The sequence below is a fragment of the Tachyglossus aculeatus genome, chromosome 22 (assembly GCF_015852505.1).
Source record: "Tachyglossus aculeatus isolate mTacAcu1 chromosome 22, mTacAcu1.pri, whole genome shotgun sequence".
NCBI lineage: Eukaryota > Metazoa > Chordata > Mammalia > Monotremata > Tachyglossidae > Tachyglossus > Tachyglossus aculeatus.
Window position 1 is genome coordinate 45,954,872 of NC_052087.1, and position 15,544 is coordinate 45,970,415.

Below are 15,544 nucleotides of genomic sequence, written 5' to 3' on the forward strand. Positions count from 1 at the left end.
CAAACTACAACTGTAGCTTTTGCTTAAGCACTGATGCATTTCATGGGCAAATAAATTGATAAAAATAATAGTACTGATTAACTGCTTACAGAGTGCCAAGCTCTGTCCTAAATACTGGGGAAGATACAAGATAATCAAATCCGGCTCTGGCCCTATCAATAACATTTATTAAGGGTGTTCTGTGTACAGAGCACAGGACTAAAATTTCAGGAAATAAACAGATGCTGCAGGTATGGTCCCGACCCTCACAGTGTTTACAATCTAGCAGGAAAGACAGAAACTAAAATGGCTAGGAGGAAATAACAGTGTAAAAAGGTAGGTACATACATGCTTTGAGGAAGTGCTTAGGTGGTGGAGAGATATATAAAGGTGAGTTTAAAAATTAATCAAGGAAGGCTCCCTGGAGTATGATTTTTCAAGGGCTTTTATGAGGGACAGTCTACCCCTAGGTGAGCTAGGATGATGTCAGAGAAGAGAGTGGATAAATAAAGGTGCAAAGTCCGAAGTGAAAAAAACTGGAACCTTGAAAGGTAATGACTTGCCCAAATTCATACAGCAGGCAAACGGCAAGACTAGGATTAGGACCCAAGTATCCTGATTCCCAGGCCTATGGTCGTCCCACTAGAGCATAAGTCACATGGCTTATCAACATCAATGGACATGTTCAGTCTCCAGTCAGAAGTGTGAGGTAGACACCAGGCTTTTTCCACAAGGTTACACCACTGTTTGGTACCATCCTTCCCGTCTCACAAGCCCACAACCTTGGTGTCGTCCTCGACTCTGCTCTCTTGTTCACCCCTCACATCCAATCCGCCACCAAAAGCTGCCGGTCTCACCTCCGCAACATCGCCAAGATCCGCCCTTTCCTCTCCATCCAAACCACTACCCTGCTGGTTCAGTCTCTCATCCTATCCCGACTGGATTACTGAATCAGCCTCCTCTCTGATCTCCCATCCTCCTGTCTCTCCCCACTTCAGTCTACACTTCACGCTGCTGCACAGATCACCTGTGTGCAGAAACGCTCTGGGCATGTTGCTCCCCTCCTCAAAATCTCCAGTGGCAACCTATGCATCAGGCAAGAACTCCTCACTCTCTGCTTCAAGGCTTTCCATCACCTCGCCCCCTCCTATCTCACCTCCCTTCCTTCCTTCTATAGCCCAGCCCACACCCTCAACTCCTCTGCTGCTAACCTCCTCACTGTGCCTTGTTCTCACCTGTCCTGCCGTCGACCCCCAGCCCACGTCCTCCCCCTGGCCTGGAATGCCCTCCCTCTGCACATCCGCCAAGCTAACTCTCTTCCTCCCTTCAAAGCCCTACTGAGCTCACCTCCTCCAGAAGGCCTTCCCAGACTGAGCCCCCTCCTTCCTCTCTCCCTCCCCATCCCCCGTCCTATCTCCTTCCCCTCCCCACAGCACCTGTATATATGTTTGTACAGATTTATTACTCTATTTATTTTACTTGTACATATTTACCATTCTATTTATTTTATTTTGTTAATATTTTTGTTTTGTTGTCTGTCTCCCCCTTCTAGACTGTGAGCCCGTTGTTGGGTAGGGACTGTCTCTGTGTGTTGCCAACTTGTACTTCCCAAGCGCTTAGTACAGTGCTCTGTACACAGTAAGCGCTCAATAAATACAATTGAATGAATGAATGATAATGGCAGTTTCTAGTCAATCAGTAAACACTCAGGAGAATACAATTGTAAGTGTGGTATTTGTTATGTGTTTTCTTTGTGCTAAGCACTGAGCCAAGCTCTGAAGTAAATGCAATAGGATCAGACACAGTTCCTGTCCCACATGGGGTTCACGGTCTAACAGGGAGGGAGAACAGATATTTAATCTCCCCACTCAAGGAATTTACCATCTACCGGAGTCAATCAATGGTATTCTCAGACCAAGTATTATGAATGCAAAGCACTGTGCTAAGCAATTGGGAGACCACAATACAATAGAGTTGAATCCTTGCCCTCAAGGATCTTACACTCTAGTGGGGAGCCAGAGGAGGCCACATAATCATTTACAGAAATAGAGGAAAGGAAAAATGGATTTGCATATGAGTAAATGCTTTAGTTAAGCCTTCAGATGAAGCAGTGTGGTCTAGTGGAAAGAGCATGGGCCTGGGATTCAGAAGACCTGGGTTCTAAACCCCAGATCTGCCACTTGTCTGTTGTGTGACCTTGGGCACTTAACTTCTCTGTGCTTCAGTTATCTCATCTGTAAAATGGGATTAAATTCTACTCCCTCCTACCTAGAATATGAGGCCCATGTGGGACAAAGATTGGGTCCAACCTGATAACCTTGTATCTTTCTCAGTGCTTAGAGCAGTGCTTGGCACTTAAATACCATAATTAAGTCAGCCTCACATTAACTCCTCTGAATATGCTGGCAAGGTATTTTAGCAGGAACAATATCAGAGGCATGAATCCGATAGACCACAGTCTGCATTTCAACTTCATTTTCTCCCCAAGAACTAAAGAAGGAAAATAATTTTGAGATTTCTTGAGTTTCACAATGTTGTTATTTTTGCTTTTCCAGATGTGCTAACAGCAGCTAGTCTGAGTTTACAATTCTGGAGGAAAACACAGGGCAACAAAGATTTAAACTATCTAATAAACAACCATTAAACAAGTACTAGGAATTCCAAAGAAAATTTAGAACAGCATGACAACTGAATTCCATGTTAAATCATTAATTCTGGAATACTGCGGGAGACAATGTAATATTCTGGATTATTACTTAATGTAGGAGTTGAAAATGACAAACACAAAATAAGCCAAAACTCTGCTGTCCCTCCCCTAAACCCACTCTTACACGATGAAAGCAACAAAAGTGGCTTGATAGTGTGGAGAAAAAAAAAGAATTGGCTTTTTATTCAAATCATTTTGGATAAAGCATTTAAGAATAAAATATGTTAAGTGCCCATATTAGAACTTGTTTGTGTTCCTTTGAACAATATTTTATAAATTAATGAATTACAAGAAAGTGTGAACTTGCTCACTCCAGTGATTTTTCATCTTCAAAGACTGAAGATTATATTTGATTAACATTAAACTGGCAGCTATTTCAAAGTCTTCGCACCTCTAAGTGAGCCTCAGTCCTAACTTGCCAACACCCACACTTCTCATCTTTTACAAGACTAAATAACAGTATCAAAGGACGACAGAAGAGGCCCAGAGTGTTAGTTCTTGGGGAAAGACCCCAAAGAAGCCACATGGCTTAGTGGAAAGCGCACAGGCTGGGGAGTCAGAGGACATGGGTTCTAATCCCAGCTCTGCCACTTGTCTGCTGTGTGACCTTGGGCAAGCCACTTAACTTCTCTGTGCCTCAGTTACCTCATCTGTAAAATGGGGATGAAGACTGTGAGCCCTACGTAGGACAATCTGATTACCTTGTATCTACCCCAGAGCTTAGTACAGTGCTTGGCATATAGTAAGCGCTTAACAAATACCATAATTATTACTATTATTATCCTAGACAGGAAGAAGCAAAGGATCTTTCTGAAAATAAATTACCCATTAAAAGAAATCACACTTGGATTCCAGAGGTCTGGGATTTAACCACCTCCTCCGTGCACTTGGATCTCATCTAACACCAACGTCCTGCCTCTGGCTCTTCATATCCAACAGATGATCAATTTCCCCCCTGTTCAAAACCTTATTAAAAGTTCATCCCCTTCTAGACTGTGAGCCCGATGCTGGGTAGGGACCGTCTCTATATGTTGCCAACTTGTACTTCCCAAGCGCTTCATACAGTGCTCTGCACACAGTAAGCGCTCAATAAATACGATCGAATGAATGAATGAATCTCCTTCAAGAGGTCTTCCCCAAATAAGCCCTCAATTCCTCTCCTTTCACTCCCTGCTGCGTTGCCCTTGGATTTGCACTCTATACTTACCCCTCCCTGAAACCCTCAGCACTTACGTCCATAGCTGTTACTCATCTATTTAATGTCTGTCTTCTCCTCTAGTTTGTAAGATCATTGTGAAAAGGGAACGTGTCTACCAATTGCTACTGTACTCTCCCAAATGCTTAGTGTAGTGCTCTACACACAGTAAGCACTCAATACACACAACAGATTGAGAGCTTTCCCCACTGCCGCCTCCTCCTTTAGACTGTAAGCTCACTGTGGTCAGAGAACGGGTTTACCAATTGTTATAATGGAGAAGCAGCGTGGCTCAGTGGGGTCTGGGAGTCAGAGGTCATGGGTTCTAATCCCAGCTCCACCACTTGTCAGCTGTTTTGGGCAAGTCACTTAATTTCTCTGGGCTTCAATTACCTCATCTGTAAAATGTGGATTAAAACTGTGAGCCCCACGTGGGACAATCTGATTACCTTGTATCTACCCCAGTGCTTAGAACAGTGCTTGGCACATAGTAAGCGCTTAACAAATACCATCATTATTATTACTCTCCCAAACTCTTAGTACAGTGCTCTACACACAGTAAACATTCAGTACATACGATTGAGAGCTTGCCGCATCCCTAAAGCTTGGTCATTCCCTAGTTATATGTTCTGTTCTCCTTTCCCTTGGAATTTCTCCCAATCTGAAGCTGTGCAATTCCCACCCACTCTCCAGCAACCCCAGCAGCATTTATGCTTGCCGCCCACTTAGAAGAATTACGGCCTGCCTCTTCACTAGACAAGCCCCTTCAAAGTGCATCTTTCCTCCCTTCCCATCTACACTCCCACCAAATATAAAAATATAATTACATCCTTAACTTCCGTCAGGCCAATATACGGTTAAAGAGACTGTTCCACCTTCTGTAACTCAAGTCCCTCCTCCGCATGTTGTTGCCTTTCTCACTGCCCTCTGGTACCCACTCCTTCCTCCAAAAAAAAAAAACCAAAACAATAAATAAATAAAAATCCATAACTGGGCAGTCTCGTTAAACAAAGGCAAAAACGACATTTAGAGAGGAAGAACAGGCGCTATGCTCCCCCCATATCCTATTTACCGATCAGTACTGAATGAGGAAATTAAACCCATTGTTGGGTAGGAACTGTATCTGTTGCCAAATTGTATGGTCCAAGCACTTAGTACAGTGCTCTGTACACAGCAAGCGCTCAATACGATTGAATGAATGAATTAAATCAACGTTTTGAATCTGATAAGGCGCTTCTGTGCATTAGGAAATGATGAAAGCCATAGTAAACAGGGAAAGAATTGAGCTTTTCCCACGGGATAATTCCTTCTCGGAGGGGAGCGGGCCCCCAGAATGAGGGAACCCAGTGCTCAGAACAGAACTTTGCACATAGTAAGCGCTTAACAAATGCAATTATTATTATTAAGGGAAGGACTTGGCTCCTTTGGAGGGGACAGTGGGGAAGTGCGACTCCAGTAGGGATTGCCTCTATCTGTTGCCAAATTGTACTTTCCAAGCATTTAGTACAGTGCTTTGCACACAGTAAGCGCCCAATACGATATTGTTTTGTTGTGTCTCCCCCTTCTAGACTGTGAGCCCATTGTTGGCTAAGGACCGTCTCTGTCGTTGAATTGTACTTTTCAAGCGCTTAGTATAGTGCTCTGCACACAGTAAGTGCTCAACAAAATACGACTGTTTTGTGGCCTGTCTCCCCATTCTAGACTGTGAGCCCGTTGTTGGGTAGGGACTGTCTCTATCTGCTGCTGAATCATCTGCTGCCACTTAGAGAAGCAGTGTGGCTCCATGCAAAGAGCCGGGGCTTGGAAGTCAAAGGTCATGGGTTCTAATCCCAGCTCCGCCACTTGTCTGCTGTATAACTTTGGGCAAGTCACTTGACTTCTCGGGGCCTCAGTACCCTCACCTGTAAAGTGGGGATGAAGACTGTGAGCCCCATGTGGGACAACCTCATTACCTTGTATCTCCCCCAGCACTTAGAACAGTGCTTAGCACATAGTAAGCGCTTAAATGCCAGCATTATTATTACTGTTGTTAGACCAGTGCTCTGAACATAGCAAGTGTTTAAATGCCATTATCATTATTATTAGTCCAGTGCTCTGCACATAGTAAGCACTTAAATGCTATCATCATTATTATTAGTCCAGTGGTCTGCACATAGTAAGCGCTTAAATGGCATCATCAGAGAAGCAGCGTGGCTCAGTGAGAAGAGCCCAGCCTTGGGAGTCAGAGGTCATGGGTTCTAATCCTGACTCCGCCACTTGTCAGCTGTGTGACTTTGGGCAAGTCATTTAACTTCTCTGGGCCTCAGTTACCTCATCTGTAAAAATGGGGATTAAAAGTGTGAGCCCCACGTGGGACAACCTGACCACCTTGTACCTCCCCAGCGCTTAGAACAGTGCTTGGCACATAGTAAGCGCTGAACAAATACCATTATTATTATTATTATCATAATTAGTCCAGTGCTCTGCATACTAAGCGGTTAAATGCCATCATTATTAGTAGTACAGTGCTCTGCACATAGTAAGCATTTAAATGTCACCATTATTATTATTATCATCATTATTAGTCCAGTGCTCAGGACGTAGTAAGCGCTTAAATGCCATCATCATTATTAGTCCTAGACTGTGAGCCTGCTGTTGGGTAGGGACCATCTCTATATGTTGCCAACTTGCACTTCCCAAGCGCTAAGTACAGTGCTCTGCACACAGTAAGCGCTCAATACGATTGAATGAATTAATGAATAGTCCAGTGCTCTAGACATAGTACGCGCTTAAATGCCACCATCATTATTATTAGTCCAGTGCTCTGCACAGTAAGCACTCAATAAATACAACTGAATACTAATAATAATGACATTTATTAATCGCTTACTATTTCATTCATTCATTCACTCGCATTTATTGAGCGCTTACTGTGTGCAGAGCACTGTACTAAGCACTTGGGAAGTACAAGTTGGCAACATACAGAGACGGTTCCTACCCAACAGAGGGCTCACAGTCTAGAAGGGGGAGGCAAAGCACCGTTCTAAGCGCTGGGGAGGTTACAAAGTGATCAGCTTGTCCCACGGGGGGCTCACAGTCTTAAACCCCATTTGACTGATGAGCAAAGGGAGGCCCAGAGAAGTGAAATGACTTGCCCAAAGTCATACAGCTGACAGTTCGCTAGACTAGACTGTGAGCCCGCTGCTGGGTACGGACCCTCTCTATATGTTGCCAACTTGTACTTCCCAAGCTCTTGGTAATAAATAATCATAATGATAGCATTTATTAAGTACTTACTCTGTGTAAAGCACTGTTCTAAGCGCTGGGGAAGTTACAAGGTGACCGGATTGTCCCACATGGGGCTCAAAGTCTCAATCCCAGACTGGGAAGGAGGCCTTCCCAGACTGAGTCCCCTCCTTCCTCTCCCACTTCTCCCGATCCCCCCCTTACCTCCTTCCCCTCCCCACAGCACCTGTATATATTTTTGTACGTATTTATTACTCTTTATTTTTTTTATTTGTACATATTTATTCTATTTATTTTATTTTGTTAATATGTTAATATGTTTTGTTCTCTGTCTCCCCCTTCTAGACTGTGAGCCCACTGTTGGGTACAGACTGTCTCTAGATGTTGCCAACTGGGACTTCCCAAGCACTTAGTACAGTGCTCTGCACATAGTAAGCGATCAGTAAATACGACCGAGTGAATGAATGAATCCCCATTTTACAGATGAGGTAACTGAGGCAAAGAGAAGTCACACAGCTGACAAGTGGGGGTGCTGGGATTTGAACCCATGATCTCTGACTCCAAAGCCCGGGCTCTTTCCACTAAGCCACGCTGCTCTGCACACAGTAAGCCCCCTCCTTCCTCTCCCGCTCCCCATCCCGCCCACCCTACCTCCTTCCCCTCTCCACAGCACCTGTATATATGTTTGTACAGATTTATTACTCTATTTTACTTGTACCTATTTATTCGATTTAGTTTATTTTGCTAATAATAATAATGATAGCATTTATTAAGCGCTTACTATGTGCAAAGCACTGTTCTAAGCGCTGGGGAGGTTACAAGATGATCAGGTTGTCCCACGGGGGGCTCACAGTCTTAATCCCCATTTTACAGATGAGGGAACTGGCACAGAGAAGTGAAGTGACTCTGTCTCCCCCTTCTAGACTGTGAGCCCGCTGTTGGGTAGGGACCGTCTCTATACGTTACCAACTTGTACTTCCCAAGCGCTTAGTACAGTGCTCTGCACACAGTAAGCGCCCAATACGATTGAATGAATATATATATGCATATATATGTATATATGTTTGTACATATTTATTACTCTATTTATTTATTTTACTTGTACATATCTATTCTATTTATTTTATTTTGTTAGTATGTTTGGTTTTGTTCTCTGTCTTCCCCTTTTAGACTGTGAGCCCAGTGTTGGGTAGGGACTATCTCTATATGTTGCCAATTTGTACTTCCCAAGCGCTTAGTACAGTGCTCTGCACATAGTAAGCGCTCAATAAATACGATTGATGATGATGATGATGATGAATGAAAGTAAGCGCGCAATAAATATGATTGAATGAATAAAGGAGTTGGCGGGGCCGGAATTTGAACCCCTGACTTCTGACTCCAAAGCCCGGGCTCTTTCCACTGAGCCACGAAAAGGGCAAAATACGATTGAATGAACGAATGACCTCGCCGGGGCCCGACTTGGGGTGCAGCTGAGAAGCGGGGCCCGGTGTTGCGGACTTGTACTTCCCAAGCGCTTAGTACAGTGCTCTGCACACAGTAAGCGCTCAATACGATTGAATATATATATATATATGTCCTTCCCAAGCGCTTAGTAGTGCTCTGCACACAGTAACGCTCAATAAATACGATTGAATGAATATATATGTGTACTTCCCAAGCGCTTAGTACAGTGCTCTGCACACAGTAAGCACTCAATAAATACGATTGAATGAATATATATATATGTACTTCCCAAGCCCTTAGTACAGTGCTCTGCACACAGTACGCTCTCAATAAATACGATTGAATGAATATATATATATATGTACTTCCCAAGCGCTTAGTACAGTACTCTGCACACAGTAAGCGCTCAATAAATACGATTGAATGAATGAATATATATATATATACAGAATCAATGAATGAGGGAGTTGGCGGAGCCGGGATTTTAACCCCTGACCTCTCACTCCAAAGCCCGGGCTCTTTCCACCGAGCCACGAAAAGGGCAAAATACGACTGAATGAGCGAATGATCTCGCCGGGGCCGGATGTTGCCGACTTCTACTTCCCAAGCGCTCAATAAATACGATTGAATGAATATATACACACAGAATGAATGAATGAGGGAGTTGGCGGAGCCGGGATTTGAAACCCTGACCTCTGACTCCAAAGCCCGGGCTCTTTCCACTGAGCCACGAAACTCGGCCGGGGCCCGATGTTGCCGACTTGTACTTCCCAAGCGCTTAGTACAGTGCTCTGCACACAGTAAGCGCTCAATACGATTGAATGAATATATTCTCCCCCTTTTAGACTGTGAGCCCACTGCTGGGTAGGGACTGTCTCTATATGTTACCAACTTGTACTTCCCAAGCGTACGGTGCTCTGCACACAGTAAGCGCTCAATAAATACGATTGAATGTATATATATTCAGAATGAATGAATGAGGGAGTTGGCGGAGCCGGGATTTGAACCCCTGACCTCTGACTCCAAAGCCCGGGCTCTTTCCACCGAGCCACGAAACGGGCAAAATACGATTGAATGAACGAATGACCTCGCCAGGGCCCGACTTGGGGTGCAGCTGAGAAGCGGGGCCCGGTGTTGCCGACCTGTACTTCCCAAGCGCTTAGTACAGTGCTCTGCACACAGTAAGCGCTCAATAAATACGATTGAATATATATATGTACTTCCCAAGCGCTTAGTAGTGCTCTGCACACAGTAAGCGCTCAATAAATACGATTGAATGAATATATATATATATGTACTTCCCAAGCCCTTAGTACAGTGCTCTGCACACAGTAAGCGCTCAATAAATACGACTGAATATATATATATATATATATATGTACTTCCCAAGCGCTTAGTACAGTGCTCTGCACACAGTACGCGTTCAATAAATACGACTGAATATATATACACAGAATGAATGAATGAGGGAGTTGGCGGAGCCGGGATTTGAACCCCTGACCTCTGACTCCAAAGCCCGGGCTCTTTCCACCGAGCCACGAAACTCGGCCGGGGCCCGATGTTGCCGACTTGTACTTCCCAAGCGCTTAGTCCGGTGCTCTGCACGCAGTAAGCGCACAATAAATACGATTGAATGAATATATTCTCCCCCTTTTAGACTGTGAGCCCACTGCTGGGTAGGGACTGTCTCCATATGTTACCAACTTGTACTTCCCAAGCGCTTAGTACAGTGCTCTGCACACAGTAAGCGCTCAATAAATACGATTGAATGAATATATATATGTCCTTCCCAAGCGCTTAGTACAGTGCTCTGCACACAGTAAGCGCTCAATAAATACGATTGAATGAATATATATATGTCCTTCTCAAGCGCTTAGTACAGTGCTCTGCACACAGTAAGCGCTCAATAAATACGATTGAATATATATATATGTACTTCCCAAGCGCTTAGTACAGTGCTCTGCACACAATAAGCGCTCAATAAATACGATTGAATATATATATATGTACTTCCCAAGCGCTTAGTACAGTGCTCTGCACACAGTAAGCGCTCAATAAATACGATTGAATGAATATATATACACAGAATGAATGAATGAGGGAGTTGGCGGAGCCGGGATTTGAACCCCTGACCTCTGACCCCAAAGCCCGGGCTCTTTCCACTGAGCCACGAAACTGGGCCGGGGCCCGATGTTGCCGACTTGTACTTCCCAAGCGCTTAGTACAGTGCTCTGCACACAGTAAGCGCTCAATAAATACGATTGAATGAATATATACATACATATATATACAGAATGAATGAATGAGGAAGTTGGCGGAGCCGGGATTTGAACCCCTGACCTCTGACTCCAAAGCCCGGGCTCTTTCCACCGAGCCACGAAAAGGGCCAAATACGATTGAATGAACGAATGACCTCGGCCGGGGCCCGATGTTGCCGACTTGTGCTTCCCAAGCGCTTAGTACAGTGCTCCGCACACAGGAGGCGCTCAATAAATACGGCCGACTGGAAATGAATGAATGAATGCTGGGGCCGTGGCGTCTCCTCCGTTCCCTCGACGGAGCACAAGCGGGGACCACGCCGAGCCCGGGCTGAGGGGAGGCCGGGTTGGGGGTCCAGGGGCCCGGGGATGGAGGCCGGGGTCATGGGGGATGAGGGGGCTCCTCTCCGCGCCTCGCCTCGCCTCACCTCACCTCACCTCAGGCCGCCGCCGCCGCCGCCGCCGCCGTCTCCTCAGCCGCCGCCTCAGCCATTTTCCCCTCAGCCGCCGCCGAGCGCCTCTGCCCGCGAGCCGCTCCGCCGCCCTACGTCACTTCCGGCCCCGCCCGGGCTCGCCCTGTGATTGGCCGACGCCGGGCCTCGCCCCGCCCACCGGGCGGGGCCTAGCCGCCGCTCGAGGCCCTCCCTCAGTCGGGTGATAATCGTAGTCATAGTAATCAATCAATCAATCGTATTTATTGAGCGCTTACTGTGTGCAGAGCACTGGACTAAGCGCTTGGGAAGTCCAGGTTGGCAACATCTAGAGACGGTCCCTACCCCACAGCGGGCTCACAGGTTAAAAGGGGGAGACAGAGAACAAAACCAAACATAATTAACAGAATAAAATAAATAGAACAGATAGGTACAAGTAAAATAAATAAATAAATAGAGTGATAAATATCAATCGATCGTATTGAGCGCTTACTGTGTGCAGAGCACTGTACCACGCGCTAGGGAAGTCCAAGTTGGCAACATCTAGAGACGGTCCCTACCCAGCAGCGGGCTCACAGGTTAAAAGGGGGAGACGGAGAACAAAACCAAACATACTAACAAAATAAAATAAATAGAATAATAATATTCAATCAATCAATCGTATTTATTGAGCGCTTACTGTGTGCAGAGCACTGGACTAAGCGCTTGGGAAGTCCAAGTTGGCAACATCTAGAGACGGTCCCTACCCAACAGCGGGCTCACAGTCTAGAAGGGGGAGACAGACGACAAAACAAAACATATTAACAAAATAAAATAAATAGAATAATAATAATCAATCAATCAATAGTATTTACTGAGCGCTTACTGTGTGCAGAGCACTGTACCAAGCGCTTGGAAAGTACAAGTTGGCAACATCTAGAGACGGTCCCTACCCCGCAGTGGGCTCACAGTCTAAAAGGGGGAGACAGAGAACAAAACCAAACATACTAACAAAATAAAATAAATAGAATAATAATAATCAATCAATCAATCGTATTTATTGAGTGCTTACTGTGTGCACAGCACTGGACTAAGCACTTGGGAAGTCCAAGTTGGCAACATCTAGAGACGGTCCCCACCCAACGGCGGGGTCACAGTCTAGAAGGGGGAGACAGAGAACAAAACCAAACATATTAACAGAATGAAATAAATAGAATAGATACGTACAAGTAAAATAAATAAATAGAGTAATAAATACGTACAAACATATATACATATATAATAATGATGCCATTTGTTAAGCGCTTACTTTGTGCAGAGCACTGTTCTAAGCGCTGGGGGGATACAATCAATCAATCAATCGTATTTATTGAGCGCTTACTGTGTGCAGAGCACTGGACTAAGCGCTTGGGAAGTACAAGTTGGCAACATCTAGAGACGGTCCCTACCCAACAGTGGGCTCACAGTCTAGAAGGGGGAGACAGAGAACAAAACAAAACATATTAACAGAATGAAATAAATAGAATAAATATGTACAAGTAAAATAAATAGAGTAATAAATACATACAAACATATATACGTATTTACAGGTGCTGTGGGGAAGGGAAGGAGGTAAGGCGTGGGGGGGATGGAGAGGAGGAGGAGGGGGAGAGGAAGGAGGGGGCTCAGTCTGGGAAGGCCTATATGTACAAATAAAATAAATAAATAAATAGAGTAATAAATACATACAAACATATATAATGATGATGGCATTTGTTAAGCGCTTACTATGTACAGAGCACTGTTCTGAGCACTGGGGGGGATACAAGGTGATCAAGTTGCCCCATGTGGGGCTCACAATCTTAATCCCCATTTTACAGATGAGGTAACTGAGGCTCAGAGAAGTTAAGTGACTTGCCCAAGGTCACACAGCAGTCATGTGGTGGAGTCGGGATTCGAACCCATGACCTCTGACTCCAAAGCCCATGCTCTCTTCACTGAGCCACGCTGCTTCTCTAATGATAATGATGGCATTTATTAAGTGCTTATATATATATAATGACATTTATTAAGTGCTTACTATGTGCAAAGCACAGCTCTAAGCCCTGGGGAGTTTTTACAAGGTGATCAGGTTGTCCCACGTGGGGCTCACAGTCTTCATCCCCATTTTACAGATGAGGGAACTGAGGCCCAGAGAAGTTAATAATAATAATGGCATTTATTAATAATAATAACAATAATGATAATGGCATTTATTAAGCGCTTATCTATATAGTGGCATTTATTAAGTTCTTACTATGTGCAAAGCACTGTTCTAAGTGCTGGTAGGGTTACAAGGTGATCAGGTTGTCCCACGTGGGGCTCACAGTCTTCATCCCCATTTTACAGATGAGGGAACCGAGGCCCAGAGAAGTTAAAAATAATAATAATAATGGCATTTATTATTAATAATAATAATAATGGCATTTATTAAGCGCTTACTATGTGCAAAGCACTGTTCTAAGCCCTGGGGAGTTTTTACAAGGTGATCAGTTTGTCCCACGGGGGGCTCACAGTCTTAATCCCCATTTTATAGATGAGGGAACTGAGGCCTAGAGAAGTTAAGTGACTTGCCCAAAGTCACACAGCTGACAAGTGGAAGAGCCGGGATATGAACCCATGACCTCTGACTCCAAAGTCCATGCTCTTTCCACTGAGCCACGCTGCTTATTAAGCGGATACTATGTGCAAAGCCCTGTTCTAAGCGCTGGGGAAGTTACAAGGTGATCAGGTTGTCCCACAGGGGGCTCACAGTCTTCATCCCCGTTTTACAGATGAGGTAACTGAGGCACAGGGAAGTTAAGTGACTTGCCCAAAGACTCACAGCTGACAAGTGGTGGAGCGGTATTTGAACCCATGACCTCTGACTCCAAAGCCATGCTCTTTCCACTGAGCCACGCTGCTTCTCGATCCCATTCATTCATTCATTCAATCATATTTATTGGGAGCTTACTGTGTGCAGAGCACTGTACTAAGAAGTACAGTGAAGCAGCGTGGCTCAGTGGAAAGAGCACGGGCTTTGGAGTCAGAGGTCGTGGGTTCAAATCCCGACTCTGCCAACTGCCAGCTGTGTGACTTTGGGCAAGTCACTTCACTTCTCTGGGCCTCAGTTACCTCATCTGTAAAATGGGGATAAAGACTGTAAGGCCCCCGTGGCACAACCTGATCACCTTGTAACCTCCCCAACGCTTAGAACAGTCCTTTACACATAGTAAGTGCTTAACAAAATGCCATCATTATTATTACTAAGCGCTAGGAAAGTACAGTGGTGCAACAGAGATGGATGCCACTTGATAAAGTATGATAAAGTACTTGTTAAGTGCTTACTTTGTTCCAAGCACTGTTCTAAGTGCTGGGGGAGATACAAGGTGGTCAGGTTTTCCCCTGTGGGGCTCACAGTCTTAATCCCCATTTTACAGATGAGGTCACTGAGGCCCAGAGAAGTGAAGTGACTTTCCCAAAGTCACACAGCTGGCAAGTGGCAGAGTTTGTACCTTATTCTGATTATTTGGGGAAGGTTTTCTGGAGAAATATGTGAGGCACTCACTGTGGCAGCAACTATGAAGCCGTTGTGTGACTGTTTCATCATCACCCCCCTCTCACTCCCCCACCCCTGGCCTGCCCATCCTCCTCCTCCTCCCTGCATTCCCCTGCTAGCAGGCCCTGTGGGAATGTCATGAAGGAAACCAGAGTTTTGCTTCCACCTAATCTCGCCATCAGAGAAGGAATTTCTAGAATTGGCAACTCCTGCACAACAGTAGCAAAAGAGGGGGAAAAAAAAAAACAATTGGTTTCTTCCAAGGACTGTTTGATGACTAAGTAGAATGAGCTTCTGTCTGACCCCGCTGGGAGAGAAAGGACTGATCGAGCCCTCTGGGAAAATGGAAGGAGGCTGTAGAGGAAATGAAGGCACTGGGACGGATGGTGAGGGGGAAGAGTCACCCCAAGCACTGCTTTCCGGTCTTTTTCTTTTTCTCCAGAAATATTTTCATTGCTCAACAGTGAAGGAGGCTCATACCAGAGAGTTTCCTGGTTTCAGTCCGGACTTCATCCAACACTTAGTACAGTGCTCTAAAAACAGGAAGTGCTCAATAAATACCACCCATCCGCTGATTCTAGGCTCAATTCATTTTTTTTTTTTAAGTGAGGCCTTCATTAGAAGAATTTAGAATGCCATCTTCAACAAGAACTACTCTAACAAGGAGGATAGGGGTGAACGAAAGCTTGGCTTTTGTTCCTTTCTCAGGTGGTAGTTTCAGAAACAAAGCAACAGAGTTTCAGAACTGATTCGCCGTGACTTCCCAGC

At 45.0% G+C, this 15,544-nt stretch overlaps 1 protein-coding gene across 2 annotated transcripts in view; it reads right to left on the bottom strand.

Annotated features, from left to right (window-relative positions):
- PIK3C2A (phosphatidylinositol-4-phosphate 3-kinase catalytic subunit type 2 alpha) overlaps nucleotides 1-11,260 on the bottom strand; it is an 82,245-nt gene extending 70,985 nt beyond the window's left edge. Inside the window, exon 1 of one of the 2 annotated variants that reach the window (XM_038764006.1) lies at nucleotides 11,244-11,260. The gene's annotated coding sequence lies outside the window, so the exon portion shown is untranslated. Of the gene's footprint in view, nucleotides 1-4,708; nucleotides 4,730-11,243 lie in introns of those variants that run through there. The other variant, XM_038764005.1, reaches the window with a different exon arrangement.
- Between the last annotated feature and the right edge of the window lie 4,284 nt (nucleotides 11,261-15,544).